Source organism: Notolabrus celidotus, chromosome 11 (assembly GCF_009762535.1).
Source record: "Notolabrus celidotus isolate fNotCel1 chromosome 11, fNotCel1.pri, whole genome shotgun sequence".
NCBI lineage: Eukaryota > Metazoa > Chordata > Actinopteri > Labriformes > Labridae > Notolabrus > Notolabrus celidotus.
In genome coordinates, this window is record NC_048282.1 from 7,332,380 (window position 1) to 7,347,710 (window position 15,331).

General features: G+C 41.3%; 1 protein-coding gene across 4 annotated transcripts in view; it reads left to right on the top strand.

Moving 5' to 3' along the window:
* The window catches only part of agrn (agrin), a 349,201-nt gene that overhangs the window by 33,722 nt on the left and 300,148 nt on the right, over positions 1-15,331 (top strand). The window lies entirely within an intron of this gene.

Here is a 15,331-nt window from a genome sequence, read left to right on the forward strand (position 1 = left end):
GGTTTTTAGGAGAGTTTTTTTTTAAAGTTTCTGTTCACACATGTCCCTCACAGCGTCAAGATGAGGGTGGTTGGGGGTGGGGCTAAATGTAGGAAGACATGACATGACATCAAAAGCATAGTGCAAAAACAATGATGTAATGTGTACAACAAGATGACAACAAAGCCACAGAGGCCTATGCCATAGAACGGGTGATGGAAATATCATCACCCCCTCCTGCTGACTCATGGTGAATTTTCTTAAATATTTCTAGGGATACATGTTGGTGGGAAAACTTTTAGTATCCAAAGGCTAGTCTAGCCGAAAGTGTGTATTGAAATATGTCAAACCCTGAAGTTTTGGCATCAGTTTTGTTCCTGTCAGTCTAACTGAAGCATTTAAGGCATCTCTTGAGCCAGAGACTCTTAGTGTCCTTTTCTGTCATCTTAAACCAAATTACAGAACAGTTATGAAAAATAAATGGACAGGCAGAGAAACATTAAGCTTTCAAAGTCCTGGCAGCAGCCCAGAGAGACTCTGAATCTATTAAAACAGGCTCCTTCCAGATATCGATCCACTCCAAATAGCTCCAGATCCTTTTTGAAGTTACTCAGTTTGCTCAGTGGACATTGACCCGTCAGGCAGATGTCAGTAGAGAGAAAAGAGCATGAAGACAAATTCTAATTAGAGTTTAACCAAACTTTGAACCCTTCCTTAAATGCCTGGTTACGTAAGTCAAAATTGAAGTCAAGCTAACATGATTATAAGAGCAGAATCACTTGTGTGTCTTTCAGATTACTGCGGCATGTTTGGAGTCGGACCTCTGTAAGTGATTTGACTCTCTGCAGACACTTACAAGGTCAGACTGTCAGCCAGCCAGAGATACATACAAGCAGGCAAGGGTAGTGCTGGCATTCTGCAGGAAACACACAGATCTTTTGGCAAAGACAAGGCACAAATAGAAAATGTGTTAATCTGTCGCCACGTGTCACTTCTGTCAGCTGTGTATTCTCGTAGCAGACCTCAAACGCATCATGTAAACTGGAATGAATGGGAAAGCTGATGAAGTAAAAATCAACAAACGCCTTGATGAAACCATCACCCTTAGATATTCACAGTAATCCAATTATAATCTACAGATAAATGCTCAGACTGAAGGTTAAGGCGCTAAAGCATGAGCATCCTCATTAGCATTCAGTTGCTTGCTTGCGGTTAAGTGCTCTGGTACCTGCTCTGTTGCTAAGGAATTGGCACTTAGGTAATGAAATGCCCATCGCTGACGGGGGCACTTGATTGTGCTGAGACTGGAGAGTGGGGCCAAGTGAGAGGGGAACGGGAACGAGTGAGAGAGAGAGAGACAGAGACAGAGAGAGAGAGCTGGGTATGGGCCCAAGTGAACATTGAGCGCATAGCAGAGAGCTGGAGGAGAATAAGTGGTGAGGCTTCTGCTGCTGCTGGCACACATCCATCACCCGAGGAAGAGTGACCCAAAAGTTTTCTCTCCACTAGTCTGCTCTCTCAAGAATACAAAGAAGACAGGACGGAGGTTTTGTAGCACTTCAGCTGCTAAAATCCAACTTTAGACTTATTACATAACATTTAGGTTTGAGTCCGGTCAGAACAGCAGTGACAGAAATAATAGTCCCTACTCAGAGGTGTGTATACATCATCAGATCTGATGAGGCAAAAACACAAGCAGTCAGAAGACTTCTGTTTAAAAATCGTAGCAGTTTCTATTGTGAGTGTATTTGATAGGGCTGTATGATTAATCACAATATAATCATTATTACAATCATGATGTGAGCATGTGCAAAGAACACAAGCCAAAACACTGCATGCTCTTCCACTTCCACTGCATCCTGTCATTTATTCCCACTGCATCCTTTGACCTTCAGAGTTTTTTGTCTTCCTCACCCTTTTTGCTCATCCTGACTTCTAAAAGCAGCACATGTTCATTACCTTCAGATCTTCTTCACCACCTTGGCTCCATTTATTTCAAGCCCTCTGACCTCTGACCTCACTGTTGACCCCTGTCCTTAGATTCTCCCAGCATTGTCCTCGCCTCAACTTGGTGCATGGACTGCAGTCATGCTTGCGATCTTTGATTGCGTTCCTACAATAAGTAACAGCTCGGGTTAACGATGAAACCTGAGGGGGATATCCAGTCAGGTATTTGTGCCTCTGTTGACTTTTAGACATATCTCAAATTCCTTCTTCCATTCATGTTTTGTGTCGGTGTCGTCACGTGTCATTGCACCACTGGCCTGGTTCTGGTGTAACTTACAACAATACAGTGTATACCGCCCTCAGATACAATACACACGCTGTCAAGCTATCACCTTTCCTATTGAATGTTGGAAAACTTCAATGTAAAAACTGAAACACTTCCTGTTCCTCTTCGACTCACTGATCAGATGTTGTTTCAATTCCTCCCTTAATGTTTACCATCAGTTACTTTGAGTATTGGAAATTTTCCCGACCTACAGCTGGGGTGCATTTGAGTGTGATTAAAAGTTTCTTCTTTTGTTCTCTTGAACTTCCTGCTCAGCCCATCTGTGCCAGTCTACACTTTTAACCTCCATACTCCAAGTATCCGGGGAGGAACAGACTTACATTGCATGCTAACAAAAGCTACATTCACAAGCGCTTAACTCCTCGAAATGTCCCTAACTATTCAGCGTGAACTCCATGTGTGAACGCTAATGTCTTCTTTTAATGATTTTGAAAGTCTTCTTCCAGTGTGTTTTTTCTAACCTTAGTCTTGATTCTCTTAATGTCTTTGTGTGTAGACCTTTGCATTGCCTTGTTGCTGAATTTTGCTCTATGAATCAACTTGCCTTGTCTTGCTAACAGCCCAAATTGTCACCTGACTTTACCCCGGGTTTTTCACACCAACCCTCTTGTAAATGTTGCTTGTGACGTCGGGTGAGCTGATGTGAAAACACAACAGGAAAAAATGGGGAAATTCACTTTTAGCTAGCAGAATGGAGTTATGACTTTAACATCATCAAATGGTGCAAGGGTACGAGGGTGAGGATCAAACTCAGGGCTGCCACCTCAAGGACTACCGTCTCTGTAGATGGGGCACATGATTTAATCACTGAGCCAAATGAGCTCTGCATATAACCATGTCCAAGCAAGAACAGTAAAGATCCATTTGTTTACACATAGTATTGATATTAATGCAAATCTGCCATCATAGCGTAGGTCCATCTTCCTTCATTCTACATTATGTTGTAAACACGCAAACATGAATCTAAATTTCAAACTGAGACATGGAGGTTTTTAAGAATACTTGTGTTGTGCTTTTATAAGAAACTAAGATGCATTTAAAGAAGGATGATTGAAAGGAATATTTTTGAGCCTGAAAATCTTGCAGATGAAGCGACTATGAAGTGTTAAAAAAAGTAAAAAGAAATATTGGAGGCAATCTCACAAAAAGATAACACTGCTTTTGCTTTGGCTTTTGAAACCCTGTGATTTACAGGACGCATAAGTGACCTGAGTTTCTTGTTTCTTTAATTGGAACAAAGGACTCCGTCTGAAACATGAAAAACAAAACCGCAGCTGGAGGAGGGAGGACACCCAGGTGTTAGATATCTGAGTATGATGTTGACGTGTGGGCGTGAACAGATTATTATTTACAGTAAATAAAGCTCCTTCCTTGATCTAGGCCATATCAGTTCGAAAGGTCAGTTCTGATCTGAAATTCAAACACTTTTACTGTGTGAAGCTGAATATCAGTTTTAACACCAAAGGTAGACCCAAACAGCTGGTTTCAGTTAGTCAATCAGGCCTCCTCTCTGTAAACCACACACCCCGCCGTGCTATCAGCAGCTCTCAGTTCATCTCTTTCCTCTTAGGCTGTTACACCAGCTCACTCTACAGTGGGAGGCTGTGTTTGAATTGAGACTATCGTGATAAGGTGCTGTGATAGAAGGTTGGAAACGCAGGTGCAATGACTCACTGTTTGCTCATTTGGTTTTGTGAATTGGCGGTGATAAGAAGGAGGGCTGGACTGAGAGAGGGAGAGAAGGAGAGGTAAAGAATCTGGTCATTAGGGCAGCTCGCTAATGATCTACAGAGTTTGACAAATGCACTTGGTGGTTAGTGGGCTGGGAGGAGGAGGTGAGGGTGAATCACAGCCTTGTTTGAGTCAGACTTGTGAATGGTCATAAAGCATGGGTTAAACTCTCTGAAGTTCAAAGTTGTACGTAGATGGTATCATGCTCCATAGATTCTCAGCTGTTAATTTTATGGCAGATTTAATGTGACATTTAAAACATGGACTGTTATGTCATCATGAAATATTTTCAGGGCTGCTACATCTGAGTTTAAAAGCAGGAAGTTTAAACTAAAATGTACAGGTGGCTCATTAGATAAAATAAACAATTTAATAATAATCACAAATAAGAAACAAAACTGCTGAACTAAATTTAACATTTGACGAAAATCAATGTAGACAAAAACATCTGACTGAGGAAAATAATGCCACTAGGGACTTCAGGGTTTCTGTCCAGCCATCTGTAACAAGATAAATGTTTGTGTTAAGAAAACAACAACAACAAAGTCAGGAATAATTCCATTATTCCATGCACATTACAAACTAATATACATGGTCATCTCAGCAAGTAACATGTTTTAGATGGATTTTAAATTCATGAAGCAGAAAAATATACTTGGAAATGTTTTAGATTTCAGAACCTGACTGATATTTATGTCAGAAGGAAAATATATTACACAATAATATCACTTTTTCAAGCCTTTGACCTTAACCAGTCTATAGAGTAATAATAATAATAATAATAATAATAATAATAATAATAATAATAATAATAATAATAATAATACATTTGTTTGTAATGCACCTTTCAAAACAAGAGTTTAAGGTGGCGTACAGACACAGACAAAACAAAGGCTAAAACAAGCGGATAAAACAGTGATATCATGAAGTTAAAGTAACCAGAATATAAACAAATTAAGTATTAATGGCACAGCAATTCAGAGAAAGCCTTATGAAAAAAGAACGTTTTCTGTGAGGATTTAAAAGAGGACACAGACTCAGCTAACCTAAGATCATCTGGCCAGGAGTTCCACAGCTTAGAGGCCCGAACCACAAATGCCTGATCTCCTTTATTTACAAGTTGAGATTCAGGAACATAAACAAGGATTCTACTAGAGGATCTTAAACAAGTAGCACTTTGACATCAGTGTGCTACAACCACAAAGAGCTAATCTACTCTAAACCAGCCGTTGATACCCGTTATACTCCAGAGTAGATCAGATAGTAACAGAAATAGATCAGAATGCCGTGCATCCATAACACATGTGTACAGGGAACAGCTCGATCAGACACACCCCAGCATTCATGAAGTGCTCCATGAACATAAACTACACTCTGATAACTTGACTGTGTTTCTTTATAAAGCAGCTGACATTTGAGCTGTCATCATGTCTTCAACAAAATCATCACATATACATTTTACGGTTAGCTGCATGTGTGCCAAATCTCTCACCTCAACTTTACTGGACTTTTCCCTGCAAGCCCCCTGTAAATGTTGAGGTGTAATCTTTTCACACATAATGAAGCTGCTTCAAACTCCTTTTTACTCAACAGCATTTTCTTTTACACTCATTTGCTTGATATCTTGCAAACAGTACGGTCTTTTCATGTCATGTCAGGCCTCCTCAGATCCCCACCCTGTTCACATCCTACAGTGGAACCTCCATCCTGTGAGGGACGTGTGTGAATAAGCAATTATTGATAATTTTGGGAAAGACTGTCTTGTAGTTTGTGGGGAAAAAGTGCTCTCAAAGCTCCTTTGATTAACTTTTTGTTTGTGTGAATTCTGGCGCCCCCTGTGGATGAAGCAGATTGTATTTCTCTGCTGATCTTGTGATCTCAAATGATCTGATCTGAAATGCATAACTCTTGAGAGGCTCTGCTGTGGAACACGTGGAAAAGGCTGTTTCAAGTATGCAGCAGTTTCAGGCATTGATGATAAATATATAGTTTGGTGTGCTTTTGTGGGTCATAGAGAGGCATCTGTATTAATTTCAGTCTGTTTCATAACCACCTAAAAACTCCTCAGGGATGCTTGAAGGAAAGCCCGGATTAAAGGACTTAAGGGTGTGCCTTAAGGTTTCTTTTTCAAATGTCAGAAGAGGCAGATTATTGCAGAGACTAAAGCTACAATCACTAAAGGCTGCTGCTGAGTGATCATGCAACTTTTACAGAAGAAACAAGTTCATGCTAGTTTTTGGGAGGATTTCAAAAAGGCATCCAGGGAATTTCAGAAAGCAGATTAGAGCAGCCGTGTGTGAACCAAATGGAGACATAAAACATACTACTGAGAAACTAATTCACTCTCCAGACACATCAAGATATGTGTGAGAGTAAAGAATATATTCTTCAAGTCCCATTGATAAATTAAGAGTGGTTTCTCAAACTCACAAAGATAAGTATCAATGTTTGAGTGTTGGAAAATCAGTTTTGGAATGACTCCAGAGTTAGAGACGACTCCTTCCCCTCGCAGGTTATCTGAGGAAGATCTCATCTGGAGGAATTCTCACAGGTCTAATGTCCTCTGTAACCTCCTTTATGTTAAGGTCTTCTGGACTTTTGAGGCAGAAATATGAGATTTCAACATCTGGTTATCATTACACAACTTTTTAAAATTGGATATTGGGATTAGTTCAGGCCAGCCGAGTGTCTCTGGACTCCCGTTGATGTAACTAGACTGCTTAGCTTGTAGTGGGCAGAGGATGTCTCCTCAGTTTCCCAGGCCTCGTAAAGCAATCCAAAGCACTTCCACCATACAGTAATGAGCAGCTGCAGGGCTCAGGTTCAACCGCAGAGGTTAAAGCCCAAAGCCGAAGCATCCTCCTCCTCCACCACCAGCCTGGACCGGAGCCCAGACAGTAGAGCTGAGAGCTGTCCAGTAAGCCCCGGGGCTACAAACACAAACCGTTTAGAAGAACAACAGACAAAACCAGCAACACTAAACCTCAGAAACCATTTCAGGCTCCCCAGGGTTCAATCTTTGTGTGAGAGGGCTGCATCTCCTCTCCTGTAAGATTAACATTCCAAGTTATCCTTCATACCACATTGTTTCTTTATGGGACCAAAAGGAACTTCTTTGTGGTCGTCTTTGCAACCCAAAGTGATTCTTTTCTGGAACGTTTTACACCAAACTTATTAAGTGAGACAATCAGGAAATGTGTGGACAGAACAGTTCTAACAAACTTTGTGCTTTGAGGGGATTTTAGGAGAGAGGATGAAAACACGTAAGAGAGATTCTGCTTTTACTTCTTCTGAAGACTGCAGAGGTTTATAAACACGTACAGGAAATATTAAAACTCAGACTGTGTTAGATATTAGTTTATGATGAGTGCATCCCAAAAGTACAGGTGTGATGAAGTGTTCAAAGTACCACACACTCACAAAAACTGCTTCCAACATCCTACAGAGAGTCTGCTTGAATTTGCTGCATTCAGCCGTGGAGAGATTAATTCTAGTTAGTAAATCAGGGGCAGGAGCTCTTCAGGTTTCAATGAGGATAAATCGCTGAAGGCAGGATGCAGACTATCAGAGATTCAGACCTTTTTATCCCAGATTCCCCCCTCACAACGAAGTGTGGTAAAGTCTCCCCTGAGAAGCTGGCTCCTCCCGGGTTATCAGGTAATTCAAGGGTTTACTGATGAAGTGCTCATACAGCGGAGTATCACTTGTGCAAACACGCCAGATTGGTTTTTGTTTTTATCTGCTTTCCCAAAAGATTACACCAGATCAGGTCAGGTGCAGAATTGCTGCTTTGGCACAAATGATAATTTCATAATTACATCATGTGATGTGATGGGCGATTACTTCCTAATCCTTAGGTTAGAGAAAAGAACACCTGGGATGTTTTGCCTATGGTCTGTGACGCAACAAGGTTTTAGAAATGATTAAACTTGTGTAGTCTGGGTTAAGTCTTTATGATGCTGAAGATGATGAAGAGGAACAAACAAACAGGAAGTCTGTCTTTGGTGTCAAGGTAGAAGACTCTTTATGATCTTAATTGCTTCATGCTATTGGACATCAGGTTGTTCATGTCCAGCAAAGAGATAACTTAAAAGAAAAACTTCATTTAAAACATTTTCATTGATTAATTAATGTATTAAGTCTTACATGATAAACAATAAAAGGGGAATTATATGGAGCTTGAGTACAGTAAAGTAATATCAAGCTGTGTTGATTCTGATTAGACAAAACCCCAACACAGTGGTAATTAATTATCAACAGCAAAACCGATGTCAGGGACAATCAGGCTCACGTCACTCACGTCGTATCAAATCACTCAGTTTAAAGGAACCCTGCACATTTCTCCTTTGCCTGTTGACACTGTGGTAAAATGTTAGTGTGGTCTCAGGCTGGTCTTGAGAGTAGAGAAATAATGACAGTTAGCAGGCACAGATGTGAGAGCAGCCTGAGGAGCTACCTGGACCCCAACCATCTCTGAAAGGGAAAAGTGGAGCAACATCCTGTCCTGTTCATATCCTAATGATACCTTCACTGGAGATGTTCAGTTTAATGTTAATTATAACGAATAAGCAGGCTAATGTTTGAATTTGACCGTGAATTAAAATGTTCAGTTTCATGTTAACTCGTCCTGTAAGGACACTGGTAAGAATCTGTTGACCTGGAAGTATGACCAGCCATGAAATCACAGGGACTTTTTTTCTAATCTGCATAAATACATGATTTAAAATCAATAAAATGATTTAAGAGCAATATTTTGCATCATAATATGTATTTCTGTAGCTGGTAGCCTGGTAATGAATGGGATTCTGGCAGTGGACTGGTGACTGTGCAGATTATAAACCCTTCAGAGTGGACAAGACTGCTCTGCTTCATGTCGGGGTCCTGCTCACCCTGTCTGACTTGCATAGCCACCAGTTCTCTATACATTACCCTTTACATAACATACAGTTTCCACAAATATGCACAGAATTACTAATTAATCCTACAAATAAATATTTATCTGTTGGCCATATGTCCGTCCATGCATGTCTATGTGTGAGTGGAAGCACACTGATATTGTGCAGTAACATAGAAAAGAATAAACACATGTTGTAGACAGTAAAGACAGTCTCTTTCTGGGATTATGCACTAAAGTCTGAAAATGAAAGTGTTAAGTCTTTCAGAATCGTCAAAATGAGTCTGATTTACGACTGAGGTCATGAGTCCTTGTCTCTTGAGAAGGGAGAGCTGTGATCTAATTAATATTTTGTACTTTCACAAAGTCGCAGCACACCTCCTGGACGTCCCGCTCTAACGTACAACAATCATATTGAGTGAGTGAGTGAATTTGAGTGAATTACTTTCCCTCAGTGGCAGCTGTTAAACATCACAGCCTCTTTATGAAAAGCCCTCTTCTATAAGTAGCTCTTTATGCAGCTCTTGCTCCTTTAACTACACTTATCCATCATCGTGGCTCCTCATAAAACAAACTTTATTTTGTCAATGAAAACCTCAGACACGTGTTGGTAGCAGCACGTCTCCCATCATAAAGCCCTCTGAAGCTCTCCTCATTGGCACAGGTATTATTTGCCTGTAAAGTTTATGACATTGCTGAGTCCATCAAATTCCCCTGACTCACTGATCTCCCATGGTTCAGCTCTCCCACTCGGATCAACTCCAGCCGCCTCTTGGCTTAGACCTTGGTTACCACAGTGATTACCATGGGAACACCCCTGCCAAGCCTTATTAACCCTTGGCCTCTCAGAATCCAGTTTTTGACAGCTGGCGCGTAGCGGCTCCTTCCCACCACAACCTCTCCATTGACCCAGGAAGTTCTCCCTTTTCCCTGTGGAGGTGGCCTGCAGGTTTGGAAAACCTTGGCACTCCTCCAATGGTCGTCCCAGCCAATTTCACCCCAGCTCCTCCGCTCGCTTCGGCAGAGTCTCGCCGGGTACCTGCTTGGCTGACAGTGAAAGAAAACCAAGAAGGTGACGTGAGTGAGGGTTGAAGAAGAGAGAATCTCAGCTGCAGTCAATGAAAGCAGCACTCTACCTCAGCTCGTGTCAACCCAAATAGCCTTAGGACTCGCCCCCCCCCCCCACCTCTCTCTGCAGTGATCCAGCGGCTGGAAGCTTTACAAACCAGAGCCAAGTATAGGCTGGCAGTCATTATAGCTAATCAGAAACAGATTCTTACAACATATGCTCTCACTTGATAAAATCCCCAGAGCTCAGAGAGGAAATGTTGTATTTGGAGCTTATAAAAGCAGTCGAAGCACCTGTCAGTTTGTTAGTTTTTCATTTGAACTGCTTTTATTACGTTAGGTAGAGCCGCTGTGCAAACAGACATCTGTTTAGATTGTGTTTCAATCTATTTGCTTTTCCTATAGTTTTTCCTCCAGACATATGTTTCTAATCATGGGGCAGGCTAACGTACATGAACAAAACCATTTAACACTCACAAGCTCTCAGGCAGAGTGCTGCCAGCCAGAATGAGCCAGAGGAGGTTGGTTAGCATCTGTTAAAAGACTTCGTTTGACATGCAGAGTAACATGCTAATGAAGACGGATACACTGTTTTGATTTTGGGTTAAATGAGACTTAATTTTACAAATAATCCTCCCAAGAAATATATGTGGGGGATTATTAAACGACCACGAGTCCTGATCACATGAGATACGAAATCAACTCGATTACATTATTTCTGATCTGAGTGTCCTAACAGCCCGTGATGGACATGCCAAGTGCAAGTGATGCCAAGAAAGAGCTTGGCTATGTGAACCTGTACGTGGAGCTCAGATTTGGTTAACTTTGTGTCCAAAATTTTAGGGTTCATCGTTAAAAAAAAACAGATGAGCTAAATGGCGGAGTCAGAAATTTCCACCGATATGCAAATGTCGTCTTGCAGAATTTGCTATTCTTAAAATATCAAAAGTCGTAAGGAAAAGCACAAAACTACTTGATCTTAGATTTGGACTAGGGATTGGCAGTCATTTTAGAATATTAGAATATTCATTCACTTAGTAAAAAGCGAAGAGTTAGTGAGAATATTGTCTAATTTTCTAAGGACAATTTTGAATAATCGTTGAAAAAATGCCAAAGATTATTTGAATAGTAATTTGGATTGAAATGCCCATCCCTAATTTGGACATCAGCAAAAAGACAAACCCTGAATTAATCACATTTCAGGAATGTTTTTAAAAAACACCAAGAGTTTCATTTCTTCTCGCGGTGATGTGTCCAGATTGTCTTTGTTTGTTTTGTTTATCTAGAATATTCCACAGATTTTATTGATACTCTCATATTTCAGCAAAGATAACATCATGTTGCTGACGTACAGGGTTTTATTGCTTTACTGAGGAAATCTGTTTTCAGATCCGAGTCTCATGTCTGGTGGGTTTGGTGTAGGATTCTTAGACGAGGTGGTTTCTATCTGGATGTGACTCAGTGCTTGTGTCTGTTATCTCTTTTCGGCGTCTCATGTTTGCTGTGGCTGAAATCATGGAACCCTCAGACAGCTCTGAGGTCAAAAAGGCAGATAAGAGAAGACAGTGACCATGGTGCGGCTGAAGCTGATATCTGTGTGGTTCATCCTCTCAGGTCAAATGTTTCCTCTGTCTGTTATAAACTCTAAGTCGCTCTGTAAACGTGTACGTTCAACCCTCTCTGTGAACCCTGCTTGCTTTTGTTATGGCAATACTCTCTTTGCTTGGAGGGTTTGTGTGTCTGAATGGAATAATGTTGGTGTCTGTGATTCCAAGATTTCCACCAGTGCAGTTCTCCTAATTTGCATTATTAATATCCCTTGTTGTGGTTTTCTTATGCTAATCTAATTAGACTCATCTGGAACAGTTTGTTAATTAAAAATACAGCAAAGAACAAAATGTGGAGCCTGTTCTGCTTGGGAGAAATCTTTTGGAGCCTAAAAACACCTTCCCTCTCTGGAAACAAATCCATGACAGGCGTAATGCTGGAGGACACACTGAAGGAGTGATAATTATTGCAGCGCTGCTTTTCCCTCAGCTGCTCATTTAGAAAACTTCATTGTCATGTTAAGCCCTCATTAACATGACACTAGCAGACATGATGCTAATGATATTGGAAATTAGCGGTAATTCAGGCATCAGGGAGGCTTTGTTTCAGACTGTCAATGAAGGAGATTAACCTGAAGTCTGCCTAACACATGCTTATCCTGCTGTGTTTGCTTTCTGTTTCTCGTTCCCTCTCTGAGTTATGTTATCCTCTCACAGGTTTTTTGGAAAAAGACGAGTAAAAACACAAAATGTATTCCTTGGTTTGGTTGGACTCCAACAAGGCACAGATTTTTACTAAAACACCGACTTTGTATCTTCAGTCAGAGGCCCAAACATGGTCATACTGTAGCTGGGAGGTGTGCTCAGCTCTGCAAGGAGATGGCCTTGACCTTTCTGACTTAAAAAAGAGCTGCAGTGAAAGAAACAGTGTGAAAAAATGAACAGAAATGACTGGTTGCTCTTCAAATGTGAAGTACTAAAGTGTCTAAAGACATTTTCAAATATGAACTTTGAGGGGTGCTGGTTCTGCTCAGTTGGTAGAGCAGATGCCCCATGAATGTCTCACTGGTTGCATGTTTAACTCCTCATCCTGACACTACTTGGTGCACGTCATCCCCTAATCTGTCTTTCCACATTTCCTGTCTTTCTTCAGCTGTCCAATCAAATACAGACAAAAAGCCCAGAAAATAACCTTTAAAAAAGGACTTGAGACTTGAATCAGGTGCAGGTGTTGTCTGAACTTGTTCTTTTCAGATGGAGTCGGACTATTTGAGACACACGTAACAACTTGATAAACTCTGCTAATGCAGTGGTGGTTTAGCATAGCAGAGCTTAACCAGAGCCACAATCCTGGCTGGTGGCTACACTACATATTAAACACAACATATGACTAACATTTCAGGCCTACAATATAGAAATACTAATAACTCTTTTATCTAGTAATTCTGGTGCCTTGTAGCGAGGGTGACAACGTTCAATCGTTTAGTTGACTAAACATGTAGATCCATACTACTGTCCAATCAGAGACCTCAGGTCAGACTCCAATCTTTGCCCTATTGCTTCATGTAACCCCCCACTCTCTCCCTATTTCCTGCCTATCATCAGCTTTCCTGCTAATGAAGGCTAAAATGTCCCAAAAATGTAAAATATTTATATTCAAAAGTCGATGTAACTTGATGCATGAAGACCTTTCAGAGGTAAACTACAAACTGGCTACTGAGGTGAGCAGAAAAATGTCATCCACACACCCATGTGTCCTGTGTTGGTGATTCTTACAATTCCTCTCTGTGCTTAAACAGTCTTTATACTTGCAAACTGGCAGGTAAAATAACTAGAAGTACTTAGCTTAGTACTGCATGATGTTTGATCACTCTGCAGAGTACATTGAGTTGTATCAGTGTATAAAATGTGCTCTTAAAATTAAGTTACCTCTCCTAAAGTTTAATGACTGGATCCACTGATTCAGATATTTGGGTGGATGTTTTAAAAGTGCAGTAATTGGTCAAAAGGTATTATTGCCAAATAACGGTCCTTTCCTCCACAGTGACACTCAAGGAGTATTCAGACAGACATGTTCACTGATGTTTTCCAGTTTGGATCATCACTCAAGCATTTCCATCCAAATTTGATTTAGATTTATGCCGGCAACACAACTGAATCGTGACAGCTTCATTCAACCATTTAGTTCGTTAAAATGATCTTCACAGAAGTGTCTCCTCACACAGCAGAGTCATAATACAGGCTGACAGATTCATTTGGAGTTGTATTGTTAAGACAAAAGTGTTGCGTTATGTCTGACAAAAGGATTAGAAGCATTTCACATGCTTGACTTGATTCGAACACTTTGGAATATAATCCCCGTCATTTGAATACCTAATGAGTACGGCTTCTCACGCATAGTGTCTGTTCAAGGCTGTCTCTGCAAAATGTAATTTGTACCTTCAGACCGTAATGCTTAACATAACTCATGTTTACTGTGCATTAGAGGCTGTTTGAGTCTTCCAAACTTTGCCTTTACCTACAAACAGCCGTGTGTTCCCTGTAAACATGCAGCCAGTGTAAAGCTATTATCTCCCCTGATGGCTAGGCTAAACAGAGGCTATTCATTAGCCTGAAACCACCGTGGTCATCCTCTGCCCTTCCTACCACTGTTTCAAAAGCACCTTGGCAACCACAGGAACAATACCAGAGCTGGTCATGGCCGCAGCGTGTGTGTGGTCCTGTCCGGGTAGTCAAAGAGGGAAGACAAAGCACTTTGCGAGCACAGACTTTGGCTTGAGCGGGTCAAGACGTTTCTTAAGGTGAATGCACTTGTTTGTTGAGGGACAAGCCAGAGGAATGCAGCCACAGTGGCTGTGAAGTGTTTAGTGTGACATAGACTTGGCTTGGGTTGGTGTTTAGTAAGCCTTGTTACTGTCTCATTGACATGTGAGGCATGTTTGACCTTTGGCTCTGTCTTGACCAGAGGCTATTTCTCTCCAGCCTGGTTCTGGAGGATGTCAATAAACAATCTTGTGAAAATTCAATAATGTTGGTTTTCCTGGGAAAAGTTCAATGGATGTGTGGGATTTGATGGAAGGTCTTCCAATAAAGGCTCTTTGTTTTCCTGTAACTATGTGAGGGTGACTTTTATCTCCTGAGAAGAAGAGACTCCTTCAGTGGATACTTTCTCTTATGCTGATGGAAATCAATGCGGCCTCATGGTTGAGGCTGCTCAGTCGATGGTCTCTGGGTTTCTCTGTAACTAATGTGCTCCTGCATTGGTTTCAGCTCTTCAGTGATGAGGAGCTGACTTGATGTGAGCATCAGCCCTCTTTTCTATTCAGAAGAAGAATAGTCCCGTCAGCCATGCTCGGGGAGACGACTTCATCTCTCCACTGGTAATTAGATCACAGCCACTGCTTGCTGAGGAGCCAGAGAAAAGGGAATTGGGTCCACAATAAATGAATCAATGCCACTGTATCTCCATGAGCCCAGCAGTGGGGGGACAACCAGGAGAATGGAATGCTTTAATGGAAATGCTGTCACGACCTGGGCAGCGGAGGCAGGGAGCAGCCTCAAACTATTCCTTTCGAAGTCCTTTGCTGTCAGCATGTCTTTTCAGAAGTTCTTGTGTGCCTGTTGAAGTCGTAAAGAAGGCAATGAAAATGTTAACTTTGTTTAATTTCTTTATAGACATGGAAATGCAGGAAGCAGGCTCAGTGTGGCGCAGAGCCCCTGGGGAGAGTGGGAAAATTCACCCAGAGACCTCCCACTACATGGTGTGGTCATCTTGTAGAGTTTTAACCCACATGTGCCTCAGTGCCACCAAACTATTAA